This window comes from Giraffa tippelskirchi, chromosome 14 (genome assembly GCF_054371585.1).
Source record: "Giraffa tippelskirchi isolate mGirTip1 chromosome 14, T2T-mGirTip1v1.2.pri, whole genome shotgun sequence".
NCBI lineage: Eukaryota > Metazoa > Chordata > Mammalia > Artiodactyla > Giraffidae > Giraffa > Giraffa tippelskirchi.
Genome location: NC_137288.1, coordinates 45,883,404 through 45,907,594, shown reverse-complemented (window position 1 = coordinate 45,907,594; position 24,191 = coordinate 45,883,404). Strand labels below are relative to the sequence as shown.

The 24,191-nt window shown below is 41.8% G+C and overlaps 1 long non-coding RNA gene across 2 annotated transcripts in view; it reads right to left on the bottom strand.

Annotated features, from left to right (window-relative positions):
* The window catches only part of LOC145534874 (uncharacterized), a 51,220-nt gene extending 39,105 nt beyond the window's left edge, over positions 1-12,115 (bottom strand). For both annotated transcript variants that reach the window (XR_014075028.1, XR_014075029.1), the window contains exon 1: positions 12,059-12,115. This is a non-coding gene — a long non-coding RNA (uncharacterized LOC145534874). The remainder of the gene's footprint in view (positions 1-12,058) is intronic.
* Positions 12,116-24,191: the final 12,076 nt, after the last annotated feature.

Genomic DNA, 24,191 nt, shown 5'->3' with positions numbered 1-24,191 from the left:
GCTGTGTCTCAGCTGCCAAGTGACCCCGAAGCACCCAGAGGCCACCACCATGTGGGGGACACTACAAACAAGCCTCCACCAAATCTTCCAGAACTGTGCCCTTGAACTGACACAAGGTTACAATCCAGAACCTAATACTAGGAAGAATTTGTTCTTGTGTCGAGGGCACTGAACCCAGAGGAGATAAGAGTAGAGAGATGCCGCTGAGAAGTTGGGCCATAAGTCTACAGAGGCCAGTGCAGACCATACATGAGACGTTGTAGGACCCACTATTTGCGGATGGAAGACTTTCCCAGCTCACCTCTATGACTCAGTGAACTCTTCTGGGTTTTGATTTCCTTATTTGTAAAACAGGGGTAATAATACTCAGCTTGCTGATCACCTAGCCATCATATGAGAAAATTAGGTAAGTGAGATCAATGTGAAAACTGTAAAGCTCTCTAGAAACACGACGAATTGTATTATTTTTGTTCTGTAACGTATAAATAAAGGAAGAGTTTCACTAGAAGAACATATAGAACAGTGATTTCCACAAAAATGCATTAGGCTGAAAGATACAATTCAGTACAAAAGTTCCATGGCATTTTTAAAAATATTTATTTTTATTTATTTATTTGGCTGTGCTGGGTCTTAGTTGTGGCACCGGGGATCTTTAATTGCAGCATGTGAACTGTTTTAATTGTGTCATGTGAGATCTAGTTCCCTGACAGGGGATCAAACCTGGGCCCCCTGCATTGGGAGAACTGAATCTTGCCAATGGACCGTCAGGGAAGTCCCCTTCCATTGCCCTTTTAAACCCAGGAGAAGAGAGACAGCTTTGCAAGCATAATAAACACACATCAAGCTAGTGTTAGAGACTTTGCCTCTGCACTGGTCCTGCATGTTCCAGACGCATGGAGGAGGGTGAGGCAGGTGAAATGGACAGCCTGGGAAGAGCTGACTCCTCCAAGTGCACAAGGAGAACCAGGCTCAGTCCCAGAGCTGCTGCCCTACATACGGGGAGCTGGATGCCAAGGCAAATGACAGAGGCTGCTATGGGCTGAACTGTGTCCCCCACAACTGTGTGAAGTCCTAACACCAAGTCTGACAACAGTTGGAAATCGGGCCGTTAGGAGGTGACTGAGGTTAAATGAAGGCATAGAGTGGGGCCCTGATCCGATAGGATTGGCTGCTTTGTAAAAAGAAGAGATCTCTCTCTCTCTCTCCCCCCCTTCTCTCTCAGAAGAAAGGAGACATGAGGACAAAGCAGCCAGCTCCAAGACGAGGAGAGAGGTCTCACCAGAAACCAAACCCTGCCGGAATCTTGATCTTTGACTTTGTAGCCTCTAGAACCATGAGAAAATAAATTTCTTTTGTTTAAGCCACCCAGTCTGTGATATGTTGTTAGGCAGTCCTAGAAGACTGAGACAGAAAATATTTTTGTTTTACAATTGAAAAGAAAATCAAGTTTTCTTTGAGATAGATTAAGCTCTGAAACTTAACTATATACCCAATGAAAATGAAAATTAAAAAAAATCCAATGGAAAAGTCTTACTGGGTACCATTTTGTCCAAAGATAACAGCCTGGAACATGCATGCATGATCAGTCAGCCTGAAGAAAAAGTATAATTTCACAGTAAATTCTATCCAACAAGTCTTATCAGAATCCATCCACTCTTTTAAGAGTTCACAAAATCATCGGATGTCAGGGTTGCAAAACTCTTAAGTATCACTCGTCTGTGTGTGTGTGTGTTAGTCACTCAGTAGTGTTCAACTCTTTGTGATCCCAAAGACTGCAGCCCCGCCAGGCTCCTCTGGCCATAGAATTCTCCAGACAAGACTACTAGAGTAGATAGCCATTCCCTTTTCCAGGAGATCTTCTTGACGCAGGAATCGAACCCAGGTCTCCTGCATTGGCTGGAGGCTTCTTTACCGTTTGACCCACCAGGAAAGCTTCAGTTTCATTCCTATAGTGGAGAGGCTAAAAATTCACATGCTGGATTTTGATCACCTAAGACCATCTAAGAAACTGAAAACATCTCCAAATCCCAGTTTCTTCAGCTATAAAATGGAAATGATAATAATAACAACAGCACATCGACCTCAGGCTTATTGTAGAGATGAAATGAAATAATCTACCCCAGTGTAGTGTCTGGCACCTAGTGTGTGCCCAGTGAATGTTAACTGTCTATCTTAGAAAGTCAGATATAAGATACAAAATACTCTGCAATCAAGTTAAAGCCAGACCCCCCCATTTTGGAGTCACCTCTGGCTCTATACCCACCAAGTAGCCAGCTATTGATCTGTAAAGCCAATTACGTATTGATCAGTTAGAGTGAGGGGAGGAAAAGGTATTAGAGAATGACATTAAAATCCATTTAAGGAAATCCAGTTCAGTAAATCCTTTCACTCGAGATCAAGACAAGGGGAGTCATTGTGTTCACAGCACAGAAAGGTATTATTGCTGCAAATGTACTTACCACCCCTTCAAACATCTTGCCTCTACGGTGTTGGAAGGGGATGTCCACAGAGAGGCACGAGGCAGTGTGTGCATGATCAGTCACTCAGTCGTGTCCGACTCTTTTGTGACCCCATGGACTGTAGCCCACCAGCCACCTCTGTCCATGGGATTTTCCAGGCAAGAATACTGGAGTAGGTTGCCATTTCCTATTCCAGGGGATCTTCTTGACTTAGGGATCAAACTCACATTTCCTGTATCTTATGCATTGGCAGGTAGATTCTTTACCACTGAGCCACCTGGGAAGTCTCTTGGTGGCGGGGGGGGGGGGGGCAGCCCCCTCCCCAAACTGGAGTATAGCTGACCCTGGGGGATGCAGGGGATACCCAAGGCCACAGGAAACAAATGTGGCCCAGCTTCCTGGAGTCCTGATTGAATGAAGTAGAATGCAAACATTTGCATGATTTTTTTAACGACAAAATATAGTATTTCCAAGAACTTTCTGGCATGCCGTATTCCAGCCATGCCTCCAGTTGGGCAGGGGCTGTGAACTCTGCTCTACCAGAGGGCTCTGGGCTAAAAGAAGAGCCCAGACCAGAACCAGCTCCCACCTCCTACCCCCATCCCAGCAGCCTCCCAGCTGCTTCCTCTCCTCCAGCAGAGTGATCTTTACAAGCCCAGCAGACACGGACACGGCCCATCTTCCCAGAGGAAACACCTTCTCAACAACCTGCTCTGGCCTGTGGAGTGAAGTTCAGTTTCTTTAACTTGGCACAAGACCCCCTCACAGCTGACTCCCAACAGCCTTGTAAGCCTTTGATATTGACTGCTCCCTACCCACCACACTCCCTCCACACCTGCAACTCCAGTTCTTCATCCTGCCTTTCAGATGCCACCCCTCCCCTTCCCATTTCCTCTTGATTGCCCTTCCCAGGCTGCGCCCCCACCCTGGCTCAGCTCTGAGATCTCAAACAAAGTCCCCTCCTGTGCGATGCTTTTTCTGCTCCCCCCTACCCACCCTCCACAGTGCTCAGAATGCAGAGCAAGGTTTACTTGCCAAATACTGTCAGTCTTTAACCACCAATGTTAACTGCCTCCTAAATTACTATTTAACTGGCTGCCTGTCCTGCTGACGACAGTTTTGTCCCCATTGGCTTTTCTAATCTGCAGAGGAACGTTCCTCACGAAGTTGGACTGCTCTTTTGAAATGAAATCTCAGCATATTTATTTCCAAACCAAATTAAAACAGGAAGTGAGAATCCAAAGCGTGCTCTACTGTGACAAAAGTCACATTTCGAAACCGAAGTGTCCTCATCTCCCGTCTCCCCAGGGGCAGAATGACAGTCCAGGGCTCCCAGCTGAGACGCCCATGAAATTCACGTCAAGAGGTTCTTGTGGGGCAAAAACATCGTGGGGTTTTGAATGCCAAAGAAAAGTCCCTTTAGATCTTAGTCAGATCGTGGGAATAGAGGGGCTGCAGAGAGCCAGGCTGGGGGCCAGCTGGAGCTTAGAAGACACGAAAGTGCTTCTTTCATTAGAAAAAGAAAAAAATCCTTTAGTGGAGGAAGTCCTGTGTCCCCAAGCAAGTTCTGACTTCACTAAAACAGCTGAGCTAAGCTCTGCCAGGGCACAGTCAATTGACAATGAATTCTGTTCGTCTCTTAAATAAACAACAAATCAAACTCTATTCGCGTTCACCCCAATTTCTCAGTAGAAACCAAAACCGCCCTCCTGACATCACTGGTTCCCAAAGCTACTGCTTAGAGTTCTGTTTGATCTTGTTCATTTATTTTGGTGGGTCTCTTTTACGTTTTTTTCCCACAGCTGGCAGTGAACAATGATCAATAAATTAATGAGGAGAAAAAGAAATCGACAGACCGCCCTGGGAACCCAGGAGTGTGCCAAAGCCCACAGAGAAAGCTGTGAGACCTAGTCCTTTTCTCCTGTTCTTATAAATATGCAAATACTGTATCCTGTCCCAAAGTCTACAGCATCTCATTCATTTCTGTTGTCGTTTTCATCTTGTCATTCATCCATTCATCTAACAGTTACTGAGAAGTTACTGTATTGAAAGTCATCCATTAGCACAACTTCAGTGGTTCTTAAACTTCCCTGCCTTACAGTTACCCTTGCTAAAATACAGACTGCTGGCCTGGGCCCTTGAGTTTCTAACTGTGTAGCAATGAGGTTGTTGTTGTTTAGTTGTGAAGTTGAATCTGACTCTTTGAGACCTCATGGACTGCAGCACCCCAGGCTTCCCTGTCCTCCACTACCTCCCGGAGTCTGCTCGAACTCATGTCCATTGAGTCAATGATGCTATCTAACCATCTCATCCTCTACCATCCCCTTCTCCTCCTGCCCTCAGTCTTTCCCAGCATCAGGGTCTTTTCCAATAAGCCAACTCTTCTCATCAGGTAGCCGAAGTATTGGCGCTTCAGCTTCAGCATCAATCCTTCCAATGAATATTCAGGGTTGATTTCCTTTAGGATTGACTGATTTGATCTCCTTGCTGTTCAAGGGACTCGCAAGAATCTTCTCCAGCACCATAATTCGAAAGCATCTTTGGTGCTCAGCCTTCTTTATGGTCAAACCCTCACATCTGTACATGACTACTGAAAAAAACCATAGCTTTGACTATACAGGGGGTGGGGCCCTGGAATTTGCATTTCTTGAAAATTTCTGTGTGGTACAGCTGTTGCTCATCCCAGGAGCATACTCTGAAAAGCACTGTGTGAATATATTCACCACCAAATCCTCAGAATACCCAGAACATAGAAGATGCTCAATAAATATTCTGTAAGCTGAACTGAAACCACTTTGAGAAAATCGTGGCCTCTGAGATAACAGATTGGTTTGTACAAATATTTACCCATTTTCCCAGCTGAGACAGAGACACAAGTGAACAACTTTATATAGCAGAGCGCTCTTGTTTATAGATCAAATGTTAGGTTGAGGACAGACTGCACTGCAGCCGACTTGGTGAGCTGACCTAAGTGTGGACACCTTGAGGATTATCAAGTAAAACAGGAAAATCATTTTATCATCTTTACCACAGGCCCCCACAATCACCTCCTTCTTTTCCTCATCCCTCTTCCTCCTCTTTCCTGTTTCTGTGCCCTTCCCTTCTTCTCCTCCATCTCTACAAGGCTATCAGTTAATATTTGTACACATACTTTGAGTTCTTGGAATAGAGAAACTGTATTAGTGCCAAGTGAAATAAATAATTTCTCTCTGTTCTTTAAGAAGGTAGACAGGACAACACTATCATCCAAAAAAAAAAAAATATCTTCTTTGTAACATCCTGTTTATCATACTTTAGAGTAAACAAAAAATCTTATTTTTTTTATAAAATGAACCTCAAACTCCATAATCCAAGGTGATTGGCAACATGGGTTCACCAGTTGGCTTTTTTTTTTTTTCCCATACCGCGAGACAGGCAGGATCTTAGTTTCTGGATCCTGTAACAGAAGCACAGATTTTTAACCACTGGACCACAGGGAAGTCCCCAGCTGGCTAATTTAAATAATACTTTTAAATTTATAATGGTGGCTTGTTTTCTGGAAATACCACCGTATCAAATGTCCTCCTATGTTTTTGGGTCCTCTCACTATTGTCATTTTCTTGCTCTTCATCAAGTAGCAGTCCTGGAGAAATATAAATTATATGGGTTTATAATTTAGTTTCTGTCTCCTGTTGGTTATCTTGTAAAGAGAGAAAAGTAATTTCATAATTCTTACAGTTTAAAAAACATGGATCAGCCATTCTGATCATGGCATTTGTCAGTCTCTCCATGTGATTCTTATCCTTTATATTTTATCGATTTCATGGCTGTTTTGTTAGGCATATCAGTTGAGATTTAAACTACAAGCAGGGACTTCCCTGGTGGTCCAGTGGCTAAAACTCCGTGCTCCCAACGCAGGGGACCCAGGTTCAATCCCTGGACAAGGAACTAGATGTCACATGCCACAACTAACAGTTTGAATGCCACAACTAAAGACCCTCTATGATACAATGAAGATTCCTAGTGCCACAACCAAGACCCAGCACAGCCAAAGAAATAAGTAAAAATAAATATTATAAACAAATAAATTGCAAGCAACAGAAACTGACTTTTGCTGGTCCCATTCTTGGAAGACTTGAAACACTGGGTTCAGTACCACCCAGACAAGAGTTACAAATCAAGCCACAGAAGAAGCCACGTGAGGAGGCTACCCCATCACCACAAAATTAGGGGTGTGTATGTGTGTGTATGTGTGTGTCGCCCACCGTGGCTGAGTCTTTATGGCCTCATGGACTGTAGCCCACCAGGCTCCTCCATGGGAGGACAATCCCATCCCTCCTCCATGGGATTCTCCAGGCAAGAATATTGGAGTGGGTAGCCATTCCCTCTTCCAGGGGATCTTCCTGATCCAGGGATCAAACCCATGTCTCCTGCACTGGCACAAAGATTCTTTACCATCTGAGCCACCAGTGCTGTGCCCCAAAGCCTGAGCAACTCAAGGCGACTGCTGCCATTCCCTGCAGAGCCACAATGCTGCTCCATGAGTTCAGCCCCACAAGAGATGAATCACTGGGCTTGAAGGCATGCATAGTCTTAATTTTACAAGCAATAACCAAGTTGCTTTAGTGATAGTATCAATTTATGCTCTGACCAATAGTTCGTTCCTGTAGCTTCCTATAGTCCTCAACATTTGTAATTGTCAGCTACTTTATTTTTTTCTACAATCTAACAAATGTAAAATGTTATCTCACTATGATTTTAATTTGTGTTTCTCTGATTTAATTTGTATTTTTTAATTTGTGAAGTTGGGCATCTTTGCATATATTTCTTTATCATTCTGAGTTTCCCTTTTTAGAATTGCTGGTTCGTATAATTTACCCTTTTTCTACTGGCTGTTTTATGTTTTTTAAGTGATTTATAGGAATTCTTTATATATTTTGAATACTAATGCTTTGTGAATTATAGTCATTACAATTAGTTTCTCCCAGTCTGTGGCTTATTATTTCACTTTTTTTATGATGTCTTTTGACAGGCAAAATATTTATTTAATGTTGTCAAAAGATGACTGCATGTTCTTAATGGAAAACCATGCATTGTTTAGAGCACATCCTTCTGTGTTAATTGTTTTGAGCTATTTTACAACTTTTAAGTTGCAGATACTGACAGCAATGCAAAATAATTGTTGTTTCTTGACATGAAAATTAATTATGTCTGATGATGGTTCAGTTGCCTCCTTCTGCCCAAACCCCTTAATCTCCCTCCCCCAATCTGCCTGCAGGAAAAGCCAGCTTCACATCCATTTGTAAATTTATTTCAGCGTTCCTTTATTCCATATAAACTTGTGGTTCTCTGCTTTCTCCTTTTAACAGTTGTAATGCCTGCCTGGTTCCTTCATTAATAATGAAGTAAATAAGATCTTCAATATGTGTTCATTTTATATCTGTATGAGAGTCATGACTTTACCTTTCTGAAAATTTCCTTTAACAAATATATCAATCTTTTCCTTTACAATCTCTGTTTCTGAGTCATAAGAAATTATTCTGACCCCCAAGATTATAAAGATGACTTATACCTATTTTTCTAGGCCTACTGAAGTTTTACTTTAATATTTAAACTATCTGCAACAGATTTTTGCTTAGATAGTTTCAGATGGTGATATCATTTAATTTTCTTCCTTGTGGAAAGTCAGTTTTCCCAACACCACTTATTAAACTGTCCACTTTTCCACTACTAACTGATAATTCTATCTCTGTTATATATCAAAACTCTATCACATGTAAGTCCATTTTGGGGTTCCCGTTCTGTTTCAGTGGTTGGCACCACTGCTGTAATTCCTACAGCTTTAAAAGAAATCCTAACATTTGGTAAGACAAATCTGCTATGTTCTTTGTATTTAAAATTTCCATGGCTGTTACTGGCCCTTTACTAATCTGTATCAGTTTTAAGATCAGTTTATGATAATCCACAAAATGTCCATTGGGATTTTACCTAAATTCTATTTGATTCACAGATTACTCTGGGGAGAACTGACTTCTTTAGGATTTGATGTCTTCCCATCCACAGACTTCCCAGAAGGGCATCCCAGGTGGTGCTGGTTGTAAAGAACCTGCCTGCCAATGCAAGAGACGTAAGAGACATGGATTTGATCCCTGGGTTGAGAAAATCCCCTGGAGAAGGGAATAGCAACCCACTCCAGTATTCTTGCCTGGAGAATCCCACAGACGGAGGAATCGGGTAGGCTACAGTCCATGGGGTCGCAAAGAGTCGGACATGACTGAAGTGACTTGGTACACACACACACATCCACAAATGTGGGAGTAATCTCCATTTGTTTAGATTTCTTCAAATATTTTTTTCATAAAGTTTCATGATTTTGCTGACACAAATCTTCCACATTATACGTTAGTCTAATTCTAGGTACTTTTGTGGGGTTTTTTTTGCTGTTGTAAATGGTGTTTTTCAGATGCTTATTACTAATGCATTTGCAATTTATTTTTGATATATTCATGTCATATCCAGCAATTCACATATGTTCTTAAAGTTAGAATTTTAATGTTCTTAAAGTTAGAATTTTAATGTGTGGTCCTTCAGCCAATTCTTAGTCCTTCTTGGGCTCAAGGGACTCATTTTTGTTTTTTTAAACTTTCTCGTGGAAGATATTTCAACTCAGTACTGTGCAGAGTGTCAGACACAAAGCAGACACATTCATAAACATTTGTTGAATAAGTACTGGCCAAAAGAAGGCACCCTTATTTGAAGAATTGGGCATTTCTCTTATGATCTGCAAATTTCATATTCAGCTGTGTAATCCTAAGAACATGACATATACATGCCCTCCCTTCCAATTTCATACAGGTAAAATCTATTTAAAATAAATGCCAAGAACAGCCCTAAAAGGAGGGAGGGAGGAATGGAACATCACAAACTGATACCTAGCAGGAGTTGAGGAGAGGGCACTGTTGCTGGGCAACCGACTTCATTCCCAGCAGATGCCAACCCAGTTCTGCAGGGGTCTCCTTTCCCTCCCTCCTCTCTATCATCTGTTCCTCTTCTCACTTGACAGAGTCAAGAAAAAAGATCACCCAGAAGAGTGGGAGTGAGGACAGAGAGGTTTACTGAGCAAACCTCACCTCTGGAACAAAGATATGATCTGGTTTCTAAAACACACATTGCAGATTGAGATTTATTTTCCCCTCTTGCAGAAGCCACGCTGGCATTCACTGGGGTTGTGATATGTTCGTTCCACAATTACAGACTTGAGATCTGAAAGGATCCCCAGAGAACACTGACCATATTTTTGAAATAAATTATCCCCTGATGAGAAACTCGTAACAGAATTCAGAATCAGATAGGGTAGGAATAGTGGGTTCTGCTTTGATATTTGAAATGATTGTAGGATATCCACATATTTATATATGAGAAGTGTGGGACTAGAGGCAGCGAAACTGCCTGAAGCAACAATCTACCTTTATGGGCCATCAGTGGGATGGAAGTGGAGGTTGACGACCAGATGAAAGATGAATCACACTCCCCCCACCCCAAGGGTCTGTAGTTTGAGAAGAGAAGAGACCAGACATGGAGGTCTGGGGAACCTCTTAGAGGAAGGGGAAGCCATGGGAAGAGATGCCAGCCAAGGATGCCAACAAGGAGCAGCTGTAGAGGTAGGAGGTGAAGGAAGGAGACAAGGAGAGGAACCATGCAACGTTTCAAGGAGGAAATGGGAAACAAGTGAATGATGAAAAGGGGTCAAGGAAGACCAGCAGGGAGTGGACTTTCCACAAGTTGGCCACAGGTGGCCATGGAAGGTCACTGTGCTGTGCCCTTGTGCTTGGAGCAATGAGGCCCCGGTCTGGCTAGTTTGGTCAAGTTACTTAACTTGTATGGGTCTCTGATGGCTCATCTATAAATGGGGTATGATAACAAAAACTTCCTTCAGGACTGTTCTAAGGATCACTAAAAAGATTCTCACTGTCTTGATGATGTTTCTGCCTTCCACTCACCCAAACCTCATCCTCAGAGCTCATGTGACAATCTGCTACCTCTCATCCTCTGAGCCTCTCTCTTCAAATTCCTTTACATTTAGATTTACTGTGAAAACCTTATTCTGATACAACCATGATAGGAGGGCACTGCACTGCTTCCCCCATCTTGTACATCCAACTCTCCTGCAAAAGCACAATCCCATTCACCCCAAACCTCAGTCATCCCTCTGACCTGACTTGTATTCTCGAGAAGTCAAGGAAACAAGCGAGGTCAAAGTCTCCTTTGAGATAAACAGGAGTGATTCTAAGTGGAGGTATTAAGTGACCCTTAGGTTTTCTCCACCAAAAGGATGCATGGTTGCTAGGAAATCAACAGCAGGTGTGGTTAACACCATACCGCACATGAAAATACTCCCAACCTAAAGCCCTATAATTATATTTAGAATTTTTACCTGTTGTTTCATTGTTGTTGTTTAGTCACTAAGTCGTGTCCCATTCTTTGTGAACCCATGGACTGTAACCCGCCAGGTTTCTCTGTCCATGGGACTTCCCAGGAAGAATACTGGAGCAAGTTGCCATTTCCTTCTCCAGGGAATCTTCTCAACCCGGGGATTGAACTCATGTCGCCTGCATTGCAGGCATATTCTTTACCACTGAGCCAACAGGGAAGCCATTGCCATTTCACTATCATCTCTCAAAAATTTAGTTTAACAAATATTTATTGAACTTTTACATGCAAGTGTAACAGAGGAGAACAAACCTGAGTCCATACTGAATAGATTCCTTTAGCTCTAACCCTTGTGCTTTGTTGCCTGTGCTGAGTCATGCTGACTCTGTACCTTTTGTAAAGAATGCTGACTGTTAAGCCTGAAATATACAGGAAGCCCATTCTCAAGTCTCTGACCTTGGTGTAACACTTTTCCATTCATATAGAGATAAATAATTGCAGAAAAGAGAATAACACTTATCTTGTTGGAGGTACATAGGAACATTGTGACCAGGCCTATATGTAGAGATGCCAGAGCAAAGGACAGAGCCACCAAGAAGTTCGCAACAGCCAGTCACACCCACTCCCCTTTTAGTATAGAAGACGCCTGAATGGCAACCCAGGTAAGATGGTTCTTTGGAACACTAGTTCACCATCTTCTCAGGCTGCTGGTGTTCCAAATAAGGTCACTCTTCCTCGCCCCAACAGTTCAGCTTTTGAGTTATTGGCCGGTCATGCAGTGAGAAGGGCTTCCCAGGTGATGCAGTGGTAAAGAATCTGCCTGTCAATGCAGGAGACTCAGGAGATGCAGGCTTGTTTCCTGGATTGGAAAGATCCCCTGGAGTAGGAAATGGCAACCCATTCCAGTATTCTTGCCTGGAAAATCCCACAGACAGAGGAGCCTAGTGGGCTACAGTATAGTCCATGGGGTCGCAAAAGAGTCGGACACCACTGAGCAACTGAACACCATGCAGTGAGAAGTAGGAGCTTGGACTCCATAACATAAGGAACTCGCAAACCACAAATCTGGTCAGGTCATTCCTCAGCAGAAAAGCCTTCGGTGCCCTCCCAGCCACAAAAAGAAGTCAAGATTGCTTAATCTGACCTACAAAGCCAGCCTTGTCCTACAACACGCTCCACTCTAGTCTCACCTCGCTGCTGCTCGCTCTCTCCACTCTGTCTCTTGGGCCTTCCTGCCGTCCTTCTCTGCTTCCGCCTGCGCCGTGATTTCCCATTCTTCAAAATCTCGCGAGACTTCCAGGGAGGCCCAGTGGTTAAGACGCTGAGCTTGCAATGAAGAGAGTGTGGGTTTGATTCCAGCTTGGGGAATTGGGATCCCACGTTCTTTGCATTGAAGCCAGCAAACAAACAAAACACTTGCTTGAAAGATACTATTAAGTCCAAACAGAAAGAATTGCTTGCTCCTGTTCATTGATGATTTCAGGCGTGCCTATCTTCATGCACCAAAGATTTTGTCTCTATATATTGAGCACATCTTGTTTGCCTTCTTTCTTTAGGAGGCACGCTTTGTAATTGTTCCATGCCTGCCTCTATCAGAAGGATTTCCCATTGGTGAGACAACTGTAGCAACTGGTAATTCTTTGATTTCACTAATTATGGTCCTGACTTAATAAATATAGAGTTGAGAATTTGAAAATTTAAAAAGGGCCTAGTAGTTATCCCAGAGTGGTTTTTTAAAAATTATATACACTCCGTTACCCAGTCATGCTTAGCACAGCCATGGGAGATGGCCTCCTATATTCAGACTTTGTTCAAGTTTTATTAAACTTAGGTCTTTCCAGAAGGCTTCTACTCAAGAGAATAAGCATTGTTTGAAGCTCCATGGAATCAAAAAGTTTATTCCTAAGGAAATAAATAGCTTCTCACATGATCCATAAACAGATCGCCAGCTATTGGCCATCAGCCCTGAATTTTGGAGATAGCCAACTTTTGTTTTTCTTTTGACACGTGCTTAAAATTCTCTCTAAATCTCTGTGCATAAACAAGCCCCAGTTTATGCTGTCCTTGCATTTTCTCTGCTGCTGTTGCAACAAAATATCTGAGATGCTGTGGATCTTTGAAAAATCTCTACTTTAATTCCCTTATATATGTTCCCTGAAGTTGGGGTACATTTCCCAGCATGAACCTAAATTATAACCAGTTGTGTTGCCAGAGTCTAGTGAGAAAAGCGGAAACCAATTTGAGTATTTTGGAGGAAATTTAATATTGAGAATTTAATATATAAGTGATGAAAGAGTGGAGAAGCCAAACAGATTAGCAACAGCTGGAAGCTACGAAGGCTGGGAGCGCAAAAGGAGTAGAGGGTGTTGATGGAGCCCAGAATTCGGAATCACCTGGCAGAAGCCAGTACAATGAGTCCCCTAAATACGAATGAGTTCCATTCCGAAAGCACATTTGTAAGTCCAATTTGTTTGTAAGTCCAAAAAAGTTAACCTAGGTACCCAACTAACACAGTTGGCTATATTGTATGCTGGTATAGGTTTTGTAATTTTTTTCATACAGATAATACATAACAAACAAACACACAAAAAAAACAGTTTTAATCTTACAGTACAGTACCTTGAAAAGTACATGGCTCAGATGGTAAAGAATCTGCCCACAATGCAGGAGACACAGGTTCAATCTCTGGGTCAGGAAGATCCCCGGAGAAGGGAATGGTGACTCACTCCAATATTTGTGCCCGGAGAACCACATGGACAGAGGAGCCTGGCAGGCTACAGTCCATGGGGTCATAAAGAGTCAGACATGACTGAGCGACTACACTTTCACTTTCACACAGTATAACAGCTGGCATACAGGAGCTAGCACAGAGTGAACAGGCAAGAAGAGTTACTGACTGGAGGAGGGAGAGGAAGTGGGAGATGGTAGAGCTGAAGGATCGTTAGCAATAGGAGACGGAAGGCGAGCTACAGTTTCATTCATGCTTGATACTGATGGCACAGGTCTTGAGAAAACGATCCACTGATATCTAGGTAGTAGCTCTTTTTTTCTCATCATACATGACATGGTAGCACTGGATTGCATTCTGAACACCTGTGTACTGTTCTATGTTCGGGTCCGATGCCTCAAAAATTATCCTCAAATAAAATCTCCTTGCCATTTCCTGCGTCATGAATCTCTTTAGTTCTTCAGTTACTTATTCTTCCTCTTGTCTCTCTTTGTCCTTCCTCTGAGAATGTTCACATCTTTGAAAGTTCGCAACTTGAAGGTTCATATGTAGGGGACTTACAGTACCAAAGAGGAGAAAAAGCTACAACCAAAGACACTGCCCACGGTAGAGAGAGAGAAAAAAGTATCACAACTTCTAACCTTCTCCCTCAATCTTCCAGGAGCTTCTATTGGCCAAATGGAAGCTACATCAAGCCAGAGGCCAAGGAACGGGAGAAGTGTGCTCCCTGAAATAGCAGGTAGGAACAGGAAAGAGGCAGGGAATGGTCTGACCGCAGACAGGAAACCAATCTGTGCATTTGAGCCCCGGAGGTGAAGCTCTGTCACACCAAGTGTTGCCTACTTCTAGCCCAGGCTTGCTCACAGACCTCCTCAGAATTCCACAGGCAGCAAGCCACCAGGTAATGACAAAACATCCCGCTCTTCTCCAGGTGCGGCTGGGCAACTTTTGGGAAATACCGATCTAAGCTTCGTTTTGTTTTTCTAATTTTTTAAAACTCGGAGTATAGTTGATTTACAGCGCTGTGTTAGTATCTGCTGTACAGCAAAGCCAATCAGTTACACATATACATGTATCCACTCTTTCTTAGATTCTTTTCCCATATAGGCCATTGCTGTTCATTGTTCAGTCTCTAAGTCCTGGACAACGCTTTGCACCCCCATGGACTGCAGCACATCAAGCTTCCCTGTTCTCCACTATCTCACAGAGTTTGCTCAGACTCATGTCCCTTGAGTCAGTGATGCTATCCAACAATCTCATCCTCTGTTACCTCTTTTTCCTTCTGCCCTCAATCTTTCCCAGCATCAAGGTCTTTTCCAATGAGTCAGTTCTTCGCATCAGGTGGCCAAAGTATTGGAGCTTCAGCTTCAGCATCAGTCCTTCCAATGAACATTCAGAGGTGATTTCCTTTATGATTGACTGGTTTGATCTTCTTGCAGTCCAAAGGACTCTCAAGAGTCTCCTCCAACACCACAGTTCAAAAGCATCAATTCTTCGGTGCTTAGCCCAGCTGGTAAAGAATTTTCCTGCAATGCGGGAGACCCGGGTTCAATCCCTGTTGGGAAGATCCCATGGAGAAGGAAAAGGCTACCCACTCCAGTACTCTGGCCTGGAGAATTCCATAGACTCTATAGTACATGGGGTCACAAAATGTTGGATATGACTGAGTGACTTTCACTTCACTAACCTTCTTTATGGTCCAAGTCTCACATCCATACATGCATACTGGAAAATCCAGAGCTTTGACTATACAGACCTTTGTTGGCAAAGTGATGTCTCTACTTCTTAATATGCTGTCTAGGTTTGTCATAGGTTTGTCACAGGTTTTCTTCTAAGGAGCAAGACCTGTAATATACACCATTACAGAGTCTCAAGTAGAGTTCCTCAAGCAGATCCTTATTAGTTATCTATTTTATATATAGTAGTGTGTATATGTCAATCTCAGTCTCCCAATTTTTCCCTTCCCCCCTCACTCCACTGGTAATCATGTTTGTTTTCTACATCTGTGACTCTATTTTTGTTTTGTAGAAAAGTTCATTTGTACCTTTTTTTTTTTTAGATTCCACATACAAGTAATATCAGATGATATTTCTCCTTCTCTATCTGACTTACTTCACTCAGTACGTCAATCTCTAGCTCCATCCATGTTGCTGCAAATGGCATTATTTCTAATTAAGTTTATAAATACTTTTCTAAGTTAGAAATCAATACCTTTGGGAAACTGCCTGCCAATCCAGTGGTTAGGACTCTGTGCTTCCAGTGAAGGAGGCAGGGGTTCGATCCCTGGTCAGAAATATCTCACCAAAAAAAAAAGTTGCAAAAATTAGAAATCAATCAGTTAAGTTCAGTCACTCACTCAGGTCCGACTCTTTATGACCACATGGACTGCAGCACACCAGGCCTCCCTGTCCATCGCTGACACCAGGAGTTTACTCAAACTCATGACCATTGAGTCAGTGATTCCATCCAACCATCTCTTCCTCTGTCATCCCCTTCTCCTCCTGCCTTCAATCTTTCCCAGCATCAGGGTCTTTTCCAATAAGTCAGTTCTTCACATCAGGTGTCCAAAGTATTGGAGTTTCAGCTTCAGCATTGATCCTTCGAATGAATATTCAGGACTGATTTCCTTTAGGGTGGACTGGTTGGATCTCCCTGCAGTCCAAGGGACTCTCAAGAGTTTTCTTCAACATCACAGTTCAAAAGCATCAATTCTTCGGTGCTCAGCTTTCTTTATAGTCCAACTCTCACATCCATACATGACTACTGGAAAAACCATAGCCTTGACTAGATGGACTTTTGTTGACAAAGTAATGTCTCTGCTTTTTAATATGCTGTCTAGGTTGGTCATAACTTTTCTTCCAAGGAGCAAGCGTCTTTTAATTTCATGGCTGCAATCACCATCTGCAGTGATTTTGGAGCCCAAGAACATAAAGTCTGTCACTGTTTCCACTGTTTCCCCATCTATTTGCCATGAAGTGATGGGAGCAGATGCCATGATCTTAGTTTTTTGAATGTTGAGTTTCAAGCCAACTTTTTCACTCTCCTCTTTCACTTTCATCAAGAGGCTCTTTAGTTCCTCTTCACTTTCTGCCATAAGGGTGGTATCATCTGCATATCTGAGGTTATTCATGTTTCTCCCAGCAATCTTGATTCCAGCTTGTGATTAATCCATCACTCAGTCCAGCATTTCTCAAGATGTACTCTGCATATAAGATAAATAAGCAGGGTAACAATATACAGCCTTGACGTTCTTCTTTCCCAACTTAGAACCAGTCTGTTGTTCCATGTCCAGTTCTAAATGTTGCTTCTTGACCTGCATACAGATTTCTAAGGAGGCAGGTCAGGTGGCCTGGTATTCCCATCTCTTGAAGAATTTTTCACAGTTTGCTGTGATCCACACAAAGGCTTTGGTGTAGTTAATAAAGCAGAAGTAGATGTTTTCCTGGAACTCTCTTGCTTTTTCAGTGATCCAGCAGATGTTGGCAATTTGATCTCTGGTTCCTCTGTCTTTTCTAAATCCAGCTTGAACATCTGGAAGTTCACGGTTCACGCACTGTTGAAGCCTGGCTTGGAGAATTTTGAGCATTACTTTGCTAGTGTGTGAGATGAGTGCAATTGTGTGATAGTTTGAACATTCTTTGGCATTGCCCTTCTTAGGGATTGGAATGAAAACTAACCTTTTCCTGTCCTGTGGCCACTGCTGAGTTTTCCAAATTTGCTGGTATATTGAGTGCAGCTCTTTCACAGCATCATCTTTTAGGATTTGAAATAGCTCAACTCAAATTCCATCACCTCCACTAGCTTTGTTCATAGTGATGCTTCCTAAGGCCCACTTGACTTCGCATTCCAGGGTGTGTGGCTCTAGATGAGTGATCACACCATTGTGCTTATCTGGGTCATGAAGATCTTTTTTGTACAGTTCTTCCATGTATTTTTGCCACCTCTTCTTAATATCTTCTACTTCTGTTAAGTCCATATCATTTCTGTCCTTTATTGTGCCCATCTTTGCATGACAAGTTCCCTTGGTATCTCTAATTTTCGTGAAGAGAGCTTTAGTCTTTCTCATTCCATTGTTTTCCTCTCTTTGTTTGCCTTGATCACTGAGGAATGCTTTCTTTGCTATTCTTTGGAACTCTGCATTCAAATGGGTATATCTTTCGTTTTCTCCTTTGCCTTTCACTTCTCTTCTTTTCATAGCTGTTTGTAAGGCCTCCTCAGACAACTATTTTGCCTTTTTGCATTTCTTTGTCTTGGAGGTGGTCTTGATCACTGCCTCCTGTACAATGTCACAAACCTCCATCCATAGTTCTTCAGGCACTCTGTCTATCAGATCTAATCCCTTGATTCTATTTGTCACTTTCACTGTATAGTCATAAGGGATTTGATTTAGATCATACCTGAATGGTCTAGTGGTTTTTCCTACTTTCTTCAATTTAAGTCTGAATTTGGCAATAAGGAGTTCACAATCTGAGCTACAGTCAGCTTCTGGTCTTGTTTTTGCTGACTGTACAGAGCTTCTCCATCTTTGGCTGCAAAGAATATAATTAATCTGATTTCAGTATTGAGCATCTGGTGATGTCCATGTGTAGAGTCTTCTTTTGTGTTGTTGGAAGAGGGTGTTTGCTATGACCAGTGTGTTCTCTTGGCAAAACTCTGTCAGCCTTTGCCCTGCTTCATTCTGTACTCCAAGGCTAAATTTGCCCGTTACTTGAAGTATTTCTTGACTTCCTACTTTTACACTCCAGTCCCCTATGATGAAAAGGACATCTTCTTTGGGTGTTAGTTCTAGAAGGTCTTGTAGGTCTTCTTAGAACTGTTCAACTTCAGCTTCTTCAGCATTATTGGTAGGGGCATAGACTTGGATTATTGTAATATTGAATGGTTTGCCTTGGAAATGAACAGAGACCATTCTGTCATTTTCAAGATTGCATCCAAGTACTGCATTTCGGACTCTTGTTGACTATGATGGCTACTCCATTTCTTTTAAGGGATTCTTGCCCACAGTAGTAGATATAATGGTCATTGAGTTAAATTCACCAATTCCAGTCCATTTTGCAGAAACCAATACCTCTGCATATATTCATGTCTCATGTTTATGTTTCAGTTGTTTTCGAGAGTTTATCTCCAATTAATAAATGTCTTTCTTTGCAACACTTGATATTCAAATATCTGCTCATAAAAATGCATCTTAGTCCTACTTTTGCCTCATTTATTCCCTAGAGCTTTTCGTTGGTTTTGTTCTATGTTTAGCAGAACTTTCAAATAGCATGTTGAGAGCTTTAGGCAAATTTAAATAATCTCCTTTAAATTAGAAAGAAACTCAGGGCACTGCAGGGTTCCTTTGCTAGGCTGAGCCCCAGTCATCTGAAAGTCATTTGCCCAAAACATTTAGCAGGTACCCCTGGGAAATTCTGTGCATTCTGAGAGGCTCAGAACCATGTAGTATAACAGGAGTCTGCTAGAAAGCACTCGGAATAAGGGAAAGCAACATAGACAAATCAGACTTCTATTTATAACTAAGTAAGACTATTAAAACCACATTAACTTGGAAGCTATAATCTTCTGAAACTCTCATCTACATTTAAATCACAATATATGACCTCTTTACTATTTTACATCCATCTCCTTAGTATAAAAATAATAAATGTTTGTTATAGAATATTTGGAAAATAAGGAAAAGTATAATATTAAAGCTTTTGAAAAACTCATATCTCCAACATCTGAAGATAACCTCTCTTAACATTTTAATCCCTATCTTGTGCCAGTGTGTGTGTGTGTGTATGTGTGTGTGTGTGTGTGTAAAGCAGACTTGGGGATGTACCACACACAGTTGTATATCCTGATTTTTATCATTTACTATTTTATTTTGAGGATTTCTCCACACTATAATTTTCCACATCTAAAAAAATATTTTTAATTGGCTCATAATATTCTATTGTATGGCTGCACTATAATTTATTAAATTATTTCCCTTTTGTTAAACATTTATGAACCACTTTGCTACTTAAACCTTGACAAGCCAATATGAAGAGACTGGGTTTTCCATCTATAAAAAGGAAGTCACATCATCTTGAAAGAAGCTGGCATTTCCTCTTCTCTGCCTCTAATTATCCCTTAGCTGTCTTTGGTTTTACACTAGCTATTTAAGGCTTCTCCTTTTGTTGTACTGAAGAGTAGGAGTGAGAAAATAGGCCCTTACATAGAGGACCTTGACCAAAGATGTGGATAATTATTAAATTATTTTATGAATATATTTTATGGAATGTTTTTATGGAATTATTACTTACTAAATGGATAATTATTAAAGTGATACTTTGGAAGAAAACAAGCTTTGTTCTTGCTCTTTATAAACAGCAGGTCACTGCTGACATATTTAAGAACATATATATATTTATGTATATTTAAGAGTATATATATGTGTGTGTATGTGTCTGTCTGTCTGTGTGTATACAAATATATTTATACACACACATATGTTTAGATGCTTAGAAACCCCTGGAAAGTGAGTGATGAATTATGAATGCTAAAGAAGGCTATGTTTAAGGGCCTGATTTATTGGGGAGTACCCATTGGGTTTACTTGTTCCTTTTGTAATTTTTCTCAAGACATTCGTGATTTGGAGTGAGATTGACCCAGAGAAGTCTTTATAGCTCTAGAAACTATCTTATTAAGCATATATATACTTTTGATATATTATATTATACCATACATATTGATATATAAGTAGAAAAGCAATAATTATGACAAAAACATTACAAAATTGTTGTGAGGATTAGAGATGCTGCATAAAGAATTCAGCTCAATGACTGGCTACCTGAAAATACCCCAAAGGTATCATACGTTCTTAGTATCAACATCCTTAACTTTCTTTGAATAGGGCTTTGTAACTTACAAAGGGCTTCCCTGGTCTCTCAGACAGTAAAGAATCTGCCTGTAATGCAGGAGACCTGGGTTTGATCCCTGGATCAGAAAGATCCCCTGGAAAAGGAAATGGCTACCCACTACAATATTTTTGCCTGGAGAATTCTATGGACTATAGCCCTAAAGTGAGCTACAGTCCGTGGAGTTGCAAACAGTTGGACAGGACTGAAAGACTAACACTTTCACTTTTACAGCTTACAAAGAACTTTCACACACATATGCTCTTTTAGCTGCCACAACATCTCAGAGAGATAGGCAAGGATAAGAACCTTTTTACTTTTTTGGGGGAAGGCCCCTGCACCAAATGGCATGTGGGGCCCTATTTCCCCAACCAGGGATTGAACCCATGCCCCTTCATTGGAAGCACAGAGTCTTAACCACTAGACTGTCAGAGAAGTCCTGTGGAAGAGCATCTCTTTTTGTCTCAAAGACCTTCCACTCTGCAGCTCAAGATGGCAACCTACTCGTTTGCTGCCAACCGTGTAAATGGCCACACTGGACTGAATTTATTATAAACTATAACTTTGGCAAAAGCAGATAGAATGAGTGGACAACTTTGGCAAATCACTCTAGTCTAGCAGAGACATAGGCTCCAGACTCTGTGCTAATGAACTGCTTGCTTGTTTTTAGTTTAAGTTCCTTAAATCACCCTCTGTGTTTGACCAAAGTCAATAATAATGATAATAATAATACCACTGTGCTCTCAAATCTGGGGCTAAATGTTACAAGTACAGAAGAAGATAAATCAGTCAAAATTACGTCTTTTTAGGAGTGGAACTTGAAAAAGTATTCTGACAAGACTCTTCTAAACAACACTGCACTTACTAATTGAATATAATAATCTAAGCATTCCTTTGGAGTGTCTGACATGAGCATTTAACATCCTCTTTCTTTAGCTGGATTTGATTGCAGCCTAGGTGTACAGGAGACCTTCAAGCTGTTTGTAACACAGATCTATACCCTCCCTTCTTAAATGTGCATCTAGAGGCAAGAAGTTGGATGGGGAGTTACATTTGGGGAAAAATATCCAAGGGGATAGCCATCATTCAGTGAGAGGCTGGCAGAAAAGTTGCATTCCAGGTCAAGGTCATTTCTCCCCAAATAAACTGAAGAGCCCAGCAGGCTCAGAGTCAATGGTTCGGCACTTAGGAGTGCTGTGGGTCAAGCTTAGTGCTTACATGGCTCATCAATTTGTTTTCAAACAGCTGCCCCAAAGTCAGCAGGGTTAATCAATTCTAACCACTGGGCAATGAAATAGTCAGCAAACTCATCCCACGAGGCTATGAAGGAAGAAAGCAGGACAGACCATTTGATTGTCTTAATCACTTAAGAACCATTCATGACAGAATCAATCAATCTGATCTCCGTTGCCTATTAGCACTCAACCATTAACTGACTCAACATGTGTTCTCCTCATTTTCAAAATATTCTTAGAGTCACAACTGACAAGCAGTTTCTTTGGCTTCATTAAGCGCTGGGATGGAATTGTAACTCGAGTACATCAGTAGAAGGACATATCTTTTTCCGAATTAGCAGGAGAGACAAAAAAATAAAACAGGAGGGCTGGTTAAAGTACACACTCAGATTCCCAGCCTGGTGGAGAATTTTTCAGGGAATACAAAGGGAGGTAGAAATAGAAATGATATTTGGATGGTGTTAAACTATGTTAGAGAAGATGTGGAGGTCAGCTGCTACTACGAGTCACCAAACCAGCACAGAAAAAGCACAGAGCAGAGATAAGATCTGCATGATCCAAACAGCTGCTTCAAGTCTCCCTTCACTAAAAAACAGAGCATCTGATAAATTCTTGACTTGTCTTGGCATTTTTGTCTCAGAATATAGAGGAAGCAAGGAAGTTAGCTGAGTCAGAAGGAATGTGCAGGGATGTGGAAGGGTGGAGTCCTGGAGAGTTAAGCAAGTGTTTCACCTTAACCCTTGCTGTCTTCAAAAATCGAAAAAGATATCTGAAAGCTTATCTAAACGCTGTGCACAATGAATGATGTCTGTAATTTGCTTCAAAATTATCTAATGGCAGCAGGAAGTGGGTGGAGGGTGGTAGGTGGGGGTAGAGAAAAAAATAGGATTGTCTATGAGCTGATCATTGTTGAAACTAGATGACAGATCCATGGGGGTTCATTTTGTTACTTTCTCCATTTGAGCATGTTTGACAATTCCCATAATAATAAGTAAAACAAAATAATAGATGACTCATTCCAAAGCAAAAATAAAACCTCTGAAAGGAAGAATAACTTAAAGATATGACAAGCTTTCAAAAAAGAAACAGTGCATTGGCAGAGGCACAAACAATCCCATTTAGGGAGAAAGTGAGGGTTTTTGGAGTGTGGGGTGAGGAGGCAGCATCACAAATCATGTGACTCAACAAGGAACCATTTGGAAATCGCTGGAGACATTTTTGCTTGTTGAAATATCTGGGGGCAATGCTGGTCCTCACTGGTAGAAGGCCAGGGACGCTAAAAGTCCTTTAGCCCGAGGGCCATATAACTGTCCTCCCAATGACAGCTGCACCCCCACTGAACTGTTGAAACCAAAGTGCCAAAGTGGACACCAAGGAACTCTTCTATTAACCTGACCTGAAGAGCACATGGCCCATGGATGGGAAGGATAAATAGTAAAGAATGAATAATAAAGACTCACATGGGATTGTAAGAAAAGTTTCAGGAAAGCCAAAAATGGAATGATTAGACACTTGTCAAGTTCAAAAGTCAGCACTATATTGAGGTGCAATAACAATCTAACTTTTGCAGACCACAGAAAGAAGGTAGAATTTCCCTTAACCTAGAAAAGGTAGCACAAGCATGGTTAAAAGAGAGCTGGAGAGCAAAATGGTAAGAGGGTAAATCATGAGAAAACACCACCAGAAAATTATACCCAGACCCCATGGGGGCTGTGCCAGGACTACTCAACCAGGAAGACTCAACCCTCGCCTCAGGCTCTGGGAGCCATCTTGTCTCCTTTCAGAAAAATCCAATAAACCACAGGCCAATGGCACCATCAGAGGCTTCCCAGATGGCTCAGTGGTAAAGAATCTGCCTGCCAATGCAGGAGACGCAGGAGATTCAGGTTTGATCCCTGGATCAAGAAGATTCCCCTGGAGGAGGAAATGGCACCCTACTCCAGTATTCTTGCCTGGAAAATCCCATGGATGGAGGAGCCTGGTGGGTTACAGTGCATAGGGTCGCAAAAAGTCAGACACAACTGAGCGACTGAGCATGCGTGGCTCTGTCAGTGGGTGAGCAAGCCTGGCTTCAAGTCTGTGTCTGGTCTCTCACACTGTGGATCAGGTCCTAACTTCAAGGAGCTTCTAGTCTGGTTTGGGGAAACAAGACACATTGAAACAACAATTCTGAAGGTCAGAAAAACACCATCAGGTTAAGTCCTAAGTGAGTTGCATAGATCGTTAACAGCAAAAGCCGAGGAGAGGAAGAGTTGTGGCTCGAGTCAGCAGAGGGTGAAACAAAAGGCGATGTAACCCTGATCTTAAGAGAGAGGCAGGTTTTAAGTAACCATTAAAAGGAGAGAGCATTTTGTGGAAAGTACAGAATTAGGGAGTATGGGGACTTCCCTGGTGGTCCAGTGGCTAACAATCCCTGCTCCCAATACAGACAGGGGCCCGAGTTTGAATCCTGTTAGGAAACTAGATCCTGCATGCCAAA